Source organism: Solanum stenotomum, chromosome 8 (assembly GCF_019186545.1).
Source record: "Solanum stenotomum isolate F172 chromosome 8, ASM1918654v1, whole genome shotgun sequence".
Taxonomy (NCBI): Eukaryota; Viridiplantae; Streptophyta; class Magnoliopsida; order Solanales; family Solanaceae; genus Solanum; species Solanum stenotomum.
In genome coordinates this window covers 3542034-3557827 of record NC_064289.1, presented here as the reverse complement: position 1 = coordinate 3557827, position 15794 = coordinate 3542034, and positions in this window count along the sequence as shown.

Genomic DNA, 15794 nt, shown 5'->3' with positions numbered 1-15794 from the left:
AAATCTAACTGTATATGCCCACAATGGGTCCCTTCTTGCTTCAAGTTTCCTAATTCTATCATTCTATTTTCCTATCTTCTTCGTTTTATTATAAGTTATTAAGTTATACTGTCCCTAATTATTTGTCTATTTTTTTATTAATAGTTGTCCCTAATTACTTGTCTATTTTGACAAATCAAGAAAGAATAATTTTTTTTTATCTATTATACCCTCAATTAAATGACTAATTACTTTGAAAAATGCAGAATTTTTCATCCACTTCACAATTAATAGGGGTAAAATGGTAAACTCACTATGTCATTAATTGATTTCTTAATAGGTGTGTCAATTCAAAAGTGGACAAGTAATTAGGGACAGAGGGAGTACAATATAATAATTAATAATAATTAAATTCATAATAAACAAAATGTGCAAGTATTTAGTAAAATTTTGAACATACATGGAGGATTTCAGGAAATATTAATGAGTTCATGTAAATCGATAACAAAGTTTTTAGATTTTCCTAGGTGTTTCCGTGTTTGGATATAAATTTCAGCAAAAACTAGTACTTTTCATGAATTACTCATCGAACTTATTTTTCGAATTTGAAAGTTAAAAGTTGAAATGATGAACTAAATTGATAAACAAATACTTGTTTGTATTAATCTTTAAATATCTGAAATCATATCTATGGTCAAAGGGTATTCATGAATGGTAAATAAATGACAATATATGTTATTAATTTAACTAAGACTAAATAATGAAAGCGTATACGTAAAAAATATGATGTCTAAAAAGTTTTAATTAGAAATTATATATTAAAAGAATTATATAAAGAAAAAATAAATGAGCATATGATTGATGTGGAGATCTCATTCTTTGTCCCATTATGTAAGCTCACCTTGTCCTGTACCTGCTCATGTCATTTCGGTTATACAAACTTTATTAAAATAAAAACATAATAATTGAGGTGCACTTTGTTCTTAAAATCATCTTAGTTCTATTAAAATTTTCTTTTAATTTTCATTTTCATGTACGAATTAAATATGTTTGAATGATGAACCTAAGCTTGGCTCCAATATCCCCACAAAAAAATGGAATAAAGTTTTGGCCTCAAATAAAAAATGAAAATAATTTTAAGAATATTTTGATGTTGGGTGCATTTATATATATTTGGACCCAACAACAACAGGAGCCGTGGCTATATATATGTCGAGTGGCTACAAGTTAAAGGCTATAATTGAAATGGACAAGTGATGATACAAAGAGGGAAAAATGGTCACTTGGATCAGGTACACCTTTATTTTGCATGCTTAACCCAATGTACTCTCTGCTTGCATGTGACTTGTCTTTATCACCCTAATTAGTTTTCATGGAAAATCCAAATTTGAAGATTAGTTAGTTTGAAATATTGATTCATATTTGATAAATTTCAAATATAAATATAAATTTATCTAAATAAAAGTTATTGTATTCATCCGAATATCGTTATTGAGTTGATTGTTTAAACACAAAGTTTACGTTATATGAGTGCCATGTGTGATGAGACAGTGGTACTAGAGCTATATAGGTGTGAGCTAATTTGTGCTTGAAGAAATGTGTTGACAGAAATATACTCATGTGAAAACAAACATGGAGAATCTAACACTTGTCCACCTAAAATCTGAACTTTCTGACATATGAGTACAACAAAATTCTTTTTCTTCAAGATTGTTTTTCCCCCATTAATTCTGATTAGACTAGTTTAATTACTTGAGCGATATAAATAGAGTGGTAAGATTATAATTTAATTTATTATCTGATTTAATAAAATAATTTGAATTTTATATTTTAAACTAAAGGTCTATATCAAAGTATTACTTTATCTTTGTGAAAAAGTTAGAATTGAAGAATTTCTAAAAAATATTATGAACTAAAAAAGATACTATATGAAAAATAAATCGAAACACATTAAATATTATTCTTCTAAGAAAATAATTGATGAGCAATTGTTATTATTGTAATTTGCTCATGGCCAAAATATTCGGTAATATCGTGGAAAAGTAAAAATGAACGGAGTAAGTATATTCTTAAATTTGTTAGTTGTAAGTAATAGTAGTATATGTCATTAAAGTAACACAACAGGAACATAGAAATAATATTCTAAGGTGTCATCATCTGTCAGTAACAGCATTTACAATGAATAATCATTTCATATAAAAAAACTATCAATCAATCATTGATCCTACCACTCATTGATTATCTTCGGATCCTATGAACAATTTATTTTTTTTTCCTTCCTTTTCCATTTCAAAATTTTCATACTCCCTCCCAATTTTTGTATATATTTTGCCTCTATTTTTTTTTCAAAATACTACTCCACTTCCACTAAAGAAAAACTATATTTCTTTATCATTTAATAGCAATATCATAAAAGGTACTCCCTATTTAACTAAAATATTCCTGTTTTGTCATGAATAACTAATTAATTTCTACATATATGTTTTCTTGTTTGGATTAATATAAGTGAATTGTAGAAAGCAATCAAATTTGTTTGTTAATGATTTAAATTTGAACCAAATTTGTTTTTGACAGTATTGTTAGCGAAGCTAAAATAATTCAAAAACATGTAATTTCCTCTCAAATCATAGTTGTCTATTATTGACGTGACACATCTTAAGAAATATTAACTCTTCAATTTTTTAAACTGGATAAATATTATTAAATAATTATTTCTAATATAATGGACAAGTAAAAAGAATTGTGGGAGTAAAAGTTTTTGTAATCATCTCAATTTAGAACCAATAATACGTATGAGAGGCCTCGATATAACAACAATAATATTACTATTTTTTTAGAATTAAACCATTCCTCTTTAGTGGTAGGCACATGGAACAAATGTGGGACAGGATGTTTGATGAAGAAGAATTGAATATGACATGGGGATCAGTCAAGTTAGTTGACTGGTCAAAATTTTGGCTTCATTCAAATAAAACACCAACTGACTCAAAAAAAAGTGAAAGTAGAGGGAAGTACTGTTGTGGAATGTATAAAAAACAGAGCCTCCACGTATAAAAAAGTGAAATTAGGTGAATTATTAATTTTGTTTCTGACCGTCTTAAAAATATGGATGACTAAATAAATTTTGATATATTCATAATCTTGCTATACAAGTGAAGTATATCCCTAAATTTTCGTCATATTTAAAGGTGCATGTTTTCATACTTCTTTCAATTTCTTATTAAAAGTCATACACTTCTACAGGAGTTTAAAGCCACTTGCTATGACATATGATAGATGGATGGTGTATTTAAGTTGAGTTAGTCAAATCGATGAGTGTTTTTAAGGTTGTCGATATATAGTTAGAAAATGAAATTAATAATTAACATCAAATTTATGAGTATTTTCAATACTTCTTTTTGCATTATAATGCATCTACTCTTTGCGAGTATTACTATCACTAGTACTACAATAATATTTTTTTCATTATCTATATGACATGTTTTATATATCACAAAATTAAATTAATTTTTTTTATATATTATTAATTTAAGATTATAAAATTTAAAAGTTATTCTTATTTTTTAAAAATATATGTCACGTTAAAATCGAACAAATAAATTAATAAGGAGTATTAATTTAAGGAAGAAAAGAATGTGCATGCGTCTGGGATTTTCACTATAATGATAGAAGTAGTGAAGGAAATAATTTTGTTCAGATTGAAGAGAACGTTCTAATGAGATGAGGAAATCATACACAAGATTTGCCTTGTGCTTCGTGCAGGCGCTGCTCATTGGGAAACGTTCTATTCATTTTATGAGTTTCGAGAAATGCCTTCTTAAAGGAGTATAACCATAACATTTCTTTTTGTTTGTATGGTACGATATTCATTTTGGAGTTTAATTAAATTGAATTTGTGCTGAAAATATTTACGTTAGAGGGTAAAGTACCCCTACAAAATACGATATTATACTCGGATCTTGAATTTGAGATTTTTACTCACCACAATCTTTGGTGGTGTGAGGTTAACAATGCATGTACGTAGTACATAATACTAAAACATGCGCAATGCGTTCTTTAAGACGTACAGATAATTAATGGGTTAATCTTACAAAATCAAGTCTCTATGATTGTCTCGAATCTTTTAAAACACTCTTCATATTGCAATGAGTTGCTTTACCTTTTAAAATATTAGACTAATTAGATAAGCATAAGAACACTAATTCTTGGAATAAATCAGTGCTACTAGCTAGCTTAATTTAACTCTGTGGTCCTAGATTATGCGGCTGTTGGCCTGTTTAGTTACTTTAATTAATAGTCCATGCATAAATAGAGTAAAAAAAGTTCCCAATAATAGTCACTTCTTCATGGAATAATCGAGGTATCCTTCGACTACGCCGAATTCGCATAGGATAGGGCTATATTAAAAAAAACATTTCCTACCAATTTTTTTTTTGATATTCATTATTCGAATTTGAGACATATAATTAAAGAAAGGAAAAATCAGTCTCATCCAATGCAACACATCCTTTGATAGTGAATAACTTCATAATTTTGTTTCCGTAAACATATTTACCCTTAAGTAATACTAATTAAATATATATCATACATCAATTAGTTTAATTAAACACAAATTAGTTTTTATTTAGTGATTTATGCAGTCAAGTTAGTTGAAGGAAGGAGCAATTTCCGGTGGATTAATTCCTTCAACTCGAAGTATTCACATTTATCCCAACCTTAGGTACGAAGAATATTGATTGAAATGGATTAGGCAAAGACAAAGCCAATTAGATCCCAAGAATTTTAATTACAAGTGCCCCATTCTTCCAACTACACAATCATATAAACTTTAATTGATTGATTACTTAATTAAATAATTAATTTTATTACATTAAAGTAAAACATACTAATCCGAAGCAAGTATGATTTAATAATATGATTTCACATATGCCAAAAAAATAAAACTTAACAAGGACAAGTGTAATCATTTTAGTTCACACGGAAGTTAAGTTGCACCAACCATTTGTATTAATCATAGGACGAATCTAGTGTCCAGCTAGGTCTCTATGACTTTTTTTTTTTTTGGTCCAGTGAAATAATTTCAAAGAAATTTACAAATATATATCATTCGAACAACTAATTTAGTTCACATAGGCAAAATATACAATATATTATATATAACATATATGATGTAAACAAATTTCCGTAATATTTAAGGTGGTAATTTCCTTAAAATTAATTGGTTATATGGTCACTTTTTTTTCCTTTTTTGGTCATATGCTATGCTTCATCGTAAAACAAGCTACTACGTACTTAGAATAGGAAAATGGCATTGTTAGCCGTTTGTTTGACATTTGTTTGACTAATAACTAGTGGTTAGTAAGTTGTCCAGCTCTGGCCTCACTTAATTTCTTGAATAACTTTACCAGTTTACAATTAAAATTGTTTTATATAATGATTAGTTATCATTTTACAACTAAAACTGTCAAATTCAAAATATGTCAAATGAATCAATGCGACTCGTAGTTCTAGTTAAACTGTTTTAATTTACATGCAAAATATTTGTCATTTGATTTTTTTGTATATGACAGAATTACTGATTGAAGTATTAAACCAGTGAGCTTCTTCTATTAATGGAGATTAAGCTCAAAGAGAAAGAAGAACAGAGGATACAATGGGTCATTCTAGAATGAAGAGAGGATCTGTATTATTTCTTTCTCAACGAATGAATAATGAATACAACAGCTGTGTACATATACACGAATAAAACATGAGAATAGCCAACTAACCAACTAATTGTAACTAACTACTTCAGCAGTGTTTAGCAGACTCCTAACTAACTTTAAGTAACTAACTCTAAGTCTTAACTAATTCTATCACCCCCCTTAAGTTGGAGGTAGTGTGATTACAGACAACTTGCTTAGAATGGTAGAGTGCTTGACTCCAGTTAAGGCCTTGGTAAATATGTCTGCTAATTGTGAGTTTGTGGAAATATGATGAAGTGCAATCAGTCCTTGTTGAAGCTTATCCCTCTCAAAATAACAATCCACCTCAATATGTTTTGTTCTCCCATGGAAAACTGGATTTTTAGCAATATGAACTGCAGCTTGGCTGTCACAAAATACACGTATGGGTAATGAACTTTGCACCACCAGTTCATCAAGTAATCTCTTGAGCCACACTAGTTCTCCTACTACTTGTCTCACAGCCCTGTATTTTGCTTCTGCAGATGATAGTGACACTGTAGCTTGCTTCTTTGTAACGACCCTCAAAATGAAGTAGGATAAAATAGAGTCTCACGTGAGTTTTATGCATTAATAACTTGTTAAAATAATGAAGAATAGCCTTTTAAGTCAGTTTAAAGAGTTTGGAAGTCAAACGTCAAGGGACGACCAAAACGTTCAGAAACTAGTCCTTTACGTGTTGGTGTGTTCTAGTATGTTGTTCGTGTTTTTATGTGTTGTTTGAAGTCTAAAATCAGTGGAGGTGGCCCTAGTGTCTTAATAAATGTTTTTAGGGTCAAAATGTTCGGATACGACGCCCAGGGGCCACCCTAAGGGTCCCTGAGGAGGACCCCAACCTTGGCCAAGCAAGCTGCCAAGGCAACTTGAGATTGTGCTTGGAGGGAGCATGTCCGTGTTGCGGACTAGCTCCACCAAGGGCCAAATGTTTGGTCCGCGTCACAAACATGTCGCAGACTCTACTGCCTCGAAATTTAATTTCTAGAAACTTGTGGGAACACCTCCACGTCGCGAACTTGTTTCCCGACGAAATCTGCGAAAATAAAACTAAAGTTTGACTTATTTAAAAGGTCCAACTAAGTGAGGGGTAGTTTGGGTACTTTAGGGAATTAATATAAACGGTTATTCTACCTATTTTAGAGTATTTTAAGTTGGTTAAAACCCCTAAACCTAAAATTAGACCTCATTCTTCAAATTGACCCTTCCCTCTCAAAATAGATTCTCTCAAAAACTCTATTGAAGACCTTGATGAAGCTCAAGCTAGAAGATGGGTTTTCAACTGATTTCTTCTTCAATTTCATGGATCTTCAATAATTAAGGTATGGTGACTCTTGATTCTTGAATAACCTCTCATTCAAGGAGTTTTATCAAGATTTTCAAAAGTGATTCAAAGACCAAAATTCCCAATTTTCAATCTAAACATGGGTTCCTTGTCAAACGATTTTCTAAATCATTCTATTGATGAATTAATCTGAAATTAATATTTTAAAGACAATTTTCAAAGGAATTCTTGAAGAACCCATGATCCCCAAATTCTAAAAAATTGGCCTATGATGTGGGTCTTTGTGAATATGATCTCTATTGGTGAAATTATGTTTAGATTAGATTGTATTGATGTTTCCTATGATTATCTATACTTATTCATGTTGAATTGTTGGTATATTGATGAGTTGAGGATTATGGCCTTATGGGCAAAGTTATGGGTTGATCCCTTTGTTTATGAAATTGTACTTAGACTATGTTTATGATATTGAATTACATTGTTGATTCCTATTGCTATCTATGTCAATTGATTATGAGTTTTTGAGGATTGATCTATGGTGATCATGGCTTGGAGAATTGGTAAGTTGACCTAACTTCTAGTCTATACTATGATAATTTATGTTGTATGGTTTGATCCATTTATGATGGAGGTGTTCACTTCTTGTCTATTTATGCATATTGAGATCATGGCCCTGAAGGCAATAGATGTGAAGTGAATTGATGATTATGATGCATATGTTTATGAAGTTATGCTATGAAGGTTATATGTGAAATCCTCAATGCTAGCATGATGTTTAAAGTGTGTTGATGATAAGGAGTATAAAACGAATGATAATGTTAGGGATAAGGTGTGGTCTACATGATTGATTATGTTAGGTACTATTGTGGAATGACCCTTATATGAATGTTTGATCATATACATGTTAGAAGTACCTATTCAATGTTGAATGTGTCCTTGTCTCTTATGATGAAGTGTGGGTGTGGTCTAGAATCCCTAAGGGCTTTATATGTGAATTGCTCATGAATTGAGGACATTGTGAATGTGTTGTGACCCCTTTAAGGAAAAAACATTCAATATCAATGTTGTTGCTAATATGTCACTATAAGGACCAATATGCGCACACACACTCTACTTGTATAGCTATGAATATGATGTGTTATGGTGTCTATTGAAAGGTGAACTCTTATATGCACCCTTACTTCATCTTATTATGCATGCAAAGTGTAAGATTAGCAAGGTATGAATATGTGTTGTATAAAGGTGTTTATGTGAAAGGCTTTCTCACATATGTACACACACATGAATTGATGAATAAGGTTTATCATATTCTAGTGAAAGTGAGTCTTTTGAAAGGTTTCCTCAATTGTACTCTAAATTAGACTATGTTATGAATATGGTATGATTATGTGAAAGGTCATTCTCACATAATGTAGGTTCTATGATGAAAGACCATTCTCATCTTAGAAACCTTTAAGCTATATGATATGAGGGATTAAGTCCCTAAAGCCTATTTTATGAACTAATGTTAAATAAAGGCTTAAAGATTTTTAAAAAGGGAGTTGAAGCTTAGCACCGAGTGAACATGAAAAATGAGAGTGTGGGCTTCACGTTTAGCAAGTCCGGCTTCCCACAAGAGACCCTTCACGTTTAGTAAGTCTGGGTTCCCAACATAGATGTTGTCTCATGAGATGGAAACCTCCATGCTTAGTAGGTCAAGGTTTTGTAGTAGCAATCTCCTTGTTCCATAACTATGTGCCCTCGTAGGTATTAGCTTAGTGGATCCACTAGATAGTTATTATGTATGTAGGTCCTACTTTGACAAGTAGTACCCTCCCTTTTCGATGTGGGAGTAGAACATCGGATTGCATATAGCTCACATGGTCTATGTCGATTATGGCAATGTCTCCCGAAAGTTAAAAAATGAACTAAGATAAGAATATGAACTCTAGTCATGATTTCGTGAAGAGTTACTTAGTGTAGGTAGGACTATGGACCCTACTTATGCATTGCACAAGTGGACTCTAAGGGAGGTTATGATTAGGCTCTTTATGTAATGAAGACTATGGTCTATGTATGTTAATATGAAAGCATGTTAAGGTTGCCATTACCTATGTCAAGACATGAAGTATGTTTATGCATGTGAATTACACTTATGACTTCTTAATGGGTTTGCTTAGTATGTGTGGGGGTATGAGACTCCATGTGTACATTGCACAAGTGAGCTTGTGAAGGTGGTTTACCTATGATATGAACTAAATGGGTTATGACTAATGATGTAGTAAAGGAATGAGTCCTTATATGATGTTATGAAGTATGATGGTCTTATGTCTAATGCTAAATGAAGATGTTATGACTTGTTGAATATGATGTGCCTAGTCTATGGTGGCTTCCTAGGAACACTTACACTTGGTGTGAGTAGTATTATGGGATGCTACTTGCACATTGCACTAGTGTGAGGGGGGGGGTGTCTTAGGTGATGGTTTCTATGTAAAGACTATGTCTTATGGTGTACTTATGAGTCAATGAATATATGTGATTAGATTGATGAAGGCTATATGTAAGTTCACTCTTGGTAACCTTAAGGTGATATATTGCACCAAGTACTTCCCTAAGGGTTGCTTGAGGAAAGGAGTTAAGATAAAGATGAAGGTAATGTATTGTATGCATTGAATGTGCCTAAAATGTTATAAGTGGCTCTATGTGCTATTATGAATGGTTTCCATGTGTATGATGATGTACGTGGTTTATATTGTGCCTATTGTACTAAATGTTCTTGAAGTTTCTCTGAAAAGACATAATGCATAGTTTCCAACTAAATGTCCTTTTAAAAGCATGTTTTGCATGGTTATCATACTTAGTGCATTCTTATACCAACACCATTCTTCTTCATCTTTTTACACCAAGTGTAGGTGATGGTGACTAAAAGGTCTTTCCTAGAAGTGATGAGCTTGACTTACTATTCCAAAGTTCGGGTGTGTCCTTAGAGATTCAAGGACCTTTATGTTAAAAGAGTTTCCTTAAGTTCTATGTACTAGATAGTAGTTTTCTTTTGTATTGTAAGGGTTGTGTCCCTCTTGTGTTGTAGTCATGTTTTAAAATGGCTACCTTGAGACGTAGTACTCCAATTTTTGTATTAAAGGTTTAATGAGGTGACTTTTATGTCTTGTGTTATATTATGAAAAAGTTTTAAATTTTCCGCTATTTTTCTATGATAAATGCTATGACGAATGCTAAGGGCTTGTATAAGACCTCCGAGAGGTCGAATACGCCGGTAACGACTAAGGGGTGCTCTCGGGTCGTTACATTCTTAGACTTCCAACTGACATGACTGTCTCCCATAAGAACCAAATACCCACTAACCGACCTCCTTGAATCAGAACAAGCTGTCTAATTTGAATCACAGTAAGCAGTAACCGTAAGATCAGGCTTGTTTGAGATGAAAATTCCCAAAGTAGGATCTTGCATCAGATATCTAAGGACATGATAAGCAGCTTTCATGTGTGGTTCTCTAGGAGATTGCATAAACTGGCTAAGATGTTGAACACTAAAAGCTATATCCATCCTTGTATTTGTGAGAAAATTAAGTTTTCTAACTAGCTTTCTATAATGAGTGGGATCTGATAACAATTCTTCATCTGTGGCTTTAAGTTTTTCAGTAGAATCAAGTGGTGATGTTGCAACTTTGTAGTTCATTATATCAAACTCCTTCAGAAGATCAGTACTAAATTTTCTCTGGAAAAGAAGAACACTATCATCCCTATATAGTATTTCTAGTCCTAAGAAGTAGTGTAACTTGCCAAGATCTTTTATTTTAAATTGATCATGCAAGAAACTCTTCAAAGAGATGATTTCCTCCAAGTATGTACCTACCAAGATCACATCATCCACATATATTGCAACAAAATCTAAAGAGCATCCCTTTCTCTTATAGAAAAGTGAGTAGTCACTGGTTGAATGTGTATAATCCTTTGAACATAGACTGCTGGCTAGTTTGTCATACCACTGTCTACTGGCCTATTTTAAACCATATAGAGACTTCTTGAGTTTGCAAACTAAGTTGTTGTTGTCCACCATAAGACCCTCTGGTATTGTCATGTATACTTCCTCATGCAAATCACCATAAAGAAAGACATTATTCACATCCAACTAATATAAACTCCAACCCCTTTTTACAACCAAACAAATTAAAGTTCTCACAGTGGTCATTTTCATTACAGGTGAGTTTTCAGTATAATCAATTCCAGCTTGTTGTGTATATCCCTTTTACCACCAGTCTGACCCTGAACCTTTCCACACTACCATCAACTTTGTACATGATTTTATACACCCACCTACATCCAATGACATTCTTACCTACTGGTAGGGAGACCAATTCCCATGTATCATTTGCATATAGTGCCTCAAACTACTATGTCATTGCCATTTGCCATGTAGGATTCAAGATTGCCTCAGCATAACAAGAAAGTTCACTTTTATGTGAAATGGCCTTTACTAGCTGCTGGCTACTAGAACATAAAGTAGTAAAACAAACATGCTCATGGTTTGACAGTAATGAGCTGATGAAATGTTGTTGTTCAGGTGTTGATGTGGTGGAGTGCATGTTAGGTAATGTGTAGTTGTAGTCTTTAAGATAGCTAGGTGTATGAAGGGTTCTACTTGTTTATCTAAGTGTTGGCACTGGTAGAGCGTCACAAGTAATGGGAGGATTAAAATTATGTGGTGGAGTTGGTGCAGTGTTAGGTGAAGTTGTGTTTGTGTTTGATATGGGATCAGAAATAATGTTGGCTACTTGGTTAGTGATAACTTCATAGAGTGTGTCTGTATCCAACATTTCATCATTGAAAGTGGTTGTTTCATTAAGCATACAAGTCAATTTATTGGGGTGATGAACTAGCAATTTGAGAATAGAGTTAAAACTAGAACCATCAGGAGCAACAACAAAAGGAAAAACATGTTCATGGAAAGAAACATCTCTGCATACATGAATCCTCTTTGTGGTCAAATCTAGGACTTTGTAACCCTTTGTATTGTAAGGATATCCAACAAAAATATGAGGTGTTGCCCTTGGTTCAAACTTGTCTTTATGGTTTTTCAAAATTGTGGGAAAACATAGACATCAAAAACTCCTAAGATGAGAGTATGTGGGTTTTCTTTGGTACAATTGTTCATAGGATGACATATTTGGTAGGTAATCTATTGATAAGGTAAGTAGCAGTTAGCACACATTCTCCCTAATACCTCATAGGTAATTTGGATTGATAAAGAAATGCTCTTACTGTTTCCAAAAGGTATTTATGTTTCCTTTCTACTACCCCATTCTGCTGGGGTGTGTAAGGATAAGATTTCTGATGTATAATTCATTTTTCTTGAAAATATATTGTTGCCTCGCCACTTGTGAATTCTAGGCCATTGTCAGACCTAATAATTTTCAGTTTGATTTGAAATTGGTTTTTTATGAGGCATACAAAAGCTTTCATAGCTTGTAGTGCATTACTTTTGCATCTAAGTAGCTGTGTCCATGTTGATCTACTATGATCATCTACCATGGTCAAGAAATAATTGTAACTATCATGAGTTGGTAGGTGGTATGGTCCCCATAGATCAACTTGTAGTAACTCAAAGATCTTGCTAGTTGTGCTTGTACTTTCTGGAAAATGTATTATGGTTTGTCTTGCCATGGGGGATATGGCACAAGTAAAAGATTTTTTGGTGGAAAAATCTACAGGTACATGTCCCAATCTAGTATGCCACAAGAGGTTAGCAGTATGATTATGAGATGCAGGAGAGGAAGCATGAGTAAATGAATTTGTATCATAGAAAATAGGATCACCAATAGAACAAGTTCCTTTATTTGTAGTTTGTGAAACCTTTACAATAGATGGTGAAACTTTATATTTATTTTCAACTAAAGGTTTTCTACAACTGAGTAAAGATGGAATAGAATGACAACTTGAAGAGTGGTGTGTGTGAATGAATGTCATCAGACTGAGCACAACTGTTATGACACTTGATGCATAGAAAATATAGACCATTTTTTGCTCTACCAAGCTCTAGAGGGCTCTTCAGAGAAGGGACCTGAAACAAACAAGAAGATTTGTTAAAACTAACTGTATCTTTAAGTTGTAGAGACAAACAATGGACAAATATCAAGTTAAACTTGAAGCTAGGTACAAACAACACTTTACATAAAGTCAAAACTGGGTTCAAACAAGCCTCTCCAATTTAAGTTACTTTGGCTTTATATCCATTTGGTAGGCTGATTATGAAAGGATAAAGTAGAGTTCTAATATTCTTAAGGATGGTTTTATTGTAGGTCATATGATGTGATGCTCCTGAGTCTATGATCCATGAGCTAGCAACTAATCTAGTACATTTACATGATAGATCATCTATCTCAGTCATTGAAGAGTAGCAAGCAAGTATACCTGCCGGGTTAACAGCTCCACTCAATGTGTTTTTGAATTGTCACCTCTATTGTTTCCAGCCTGCAGGGTGTAACACCCAAAAAAAAATTTCGAACTAAGACTCGAACTGTTCATCGTAGTGAGTGAGATTTTGCCAAGGAATTAAAAATTTCTTAAATTTTAAGTTCACTAGATGTAGCACCTTGAGTTCGAAAAAGAATTAAATTAGAAATAGCAAAATTTGAAATTTTGCAAGTTAAGTTATGTATGAGTTTTGGGTTGACTTTAAACGACCATAACTCCTAGCTCAGGACGAGTTAGGTGTGCTACAAGATACTGTAGGAAATACCTTTGAGTTATATTTCTAACGCCGATGAGTGAGATATGACCTTTTGAAGTTAGGTTGTCCAGTTAAGGAAAGTCAAAACTGGGTTTTAGAGGGTCTTTTCCTTAGCCAATCAGATTTAATTCATTTTTAGTAATATTTTAGGGTTATAATCTAATTAGGTTCAGTTTTATAATCCTAGTTTATGCCTAGGGTTTTAGTTGAGTGTTCAAGAAGAGAAAAGAAGAAGAGAGAAGAAGAGAAAAGATAAAGGATGAAGGCGTTCATCGACGTTCTTGAGAGTTATTGCGGATTGTCGCCATGGGTTTGATCCCTAAGAGGTATGTAAGCTTCCATAGTTTTGGGTTCGTTCACCCACATGCCAATGATATTATTTTTTAGCGAAATTTCATTCTTAAAGTTGAAAGATTAGAGTTCTTGAAGTTCATTTTAAATCTTGTTGTGTTAGGTTTTGGATGATTTCTTGAGACCAAAGTGAGTGTTTTAAGGGATGTATTGAGTATATTAGAGTGTACTTATGTTAAGTAATTGATTCTAAGTGATTGGGGAAAAAACCGTTTGATTCTGGGCGTGTTATGGTGAGAAAACGAGCAAAGAAGTTCGTCAGATTTTCTGAGTTGGGGGCCTGTCGCGATGCGCCTGCCAGAGAGCCCCAAACCCACATCTGAAGTTTAGGGGCTGGCACCCCGCGCCACCCATAGCGCGAGGGTCGCCTGCCCACCTTGTTTGTCGTCGGTTGCTCCGTTTGAGTTCGTTTAAAGTGCACATTCAGTCCTTTTCGATTCTAACTAATCTAAGCTACTTCTAAACACCTAAAATCATTCCTAACATTATCATAACCTTGAATTCATAATTCAAATTCAAGGTAGAGTTGAGAGTTAAGTTTTGGGAATTCTTTCGAACATTCTAAGAAAGTACCTTTGAGTCCTTTTGTGGAGTCTTCTACAACTTCTAGTAACTTGTTTCAAGACTCGAGCTAGTGGGTATGAGAATGATGAGAATAGAATGAAGAGAGGATCTGTATTATTTCTAGTAACTTGTTTCAAGACTCGAGCAAATGGGTATGAGAATGATGAGAATAGAATGAAGAGAGGATCTGTAGTATTTCTTTCTTAATGAATGAATAATGAATACAACAGCTGTGTATATATACATGAATAAAACATGAGAATAGTCAACTAACCAACTAATTGTAACTAACTACTTCAACAGTGTTTAACAGACTCCTAACTAACTTTAAGTAACTAACTCTAAGTCTTAACTAATTCTATCAATATAACTGTTACAATTTTAAATAATTAAATATCATTAAATTAATTATTTACATTTTAAACAAACTCCGATCATTCATTTGTTGAGCTTAATTATCATGAATCTAAAATAACAACCACAACAAAAATAATTTAATCTCAAGCGATTTAGATTCAGCTAGCTATATGAATCCCAAAAATGAGTTTGATCCAGCTAACTGTATTTTCTAGCATGGAGTTTTTAAAAAAATAAAAAATATAGAATTTTTTTTGAATCTTGACACCCTTAAACTAAAAGTATATATTTCTCGATTTACTTTTATTTGTCTACTTTAAACATTACACGCCCTACAAGAAACAATAATTAATATAAATACTTTATCATAATACTCATATTAATTGATTGATACATTGTCATAGGTCTCGTGAAATGATTTAAAAAATGTATAATTAATTTAGAGTATATAACACGGAAACAATATGCTAAAAAGAAGAAGTAAAAATATGATTTTAATATAATGGACGTAAAAATAAATGGAGGAATGTGTGAGTAACGGATATATTATATAAATATTTTCCTAAAAATAAAAAGAGGGAAAGGTGGGAAAAGAGACAGACATGGATGAGTGGGCTTTAGTCGGTGGAGAAAAGGGGCCCAGCAGACAATTTAGGAGTATGAACACGCGGCATGCCTATCTAACGAATATTTCAGTTTCAAGGAACCTGCACATTAGTGGATAGAGGACCCCACTATTACTTCTCTCTCTTCAAGCAAAGAATAACGCAATATTTATATGGGTGAATCGTAATCAAATCAAATCAAATAAAATA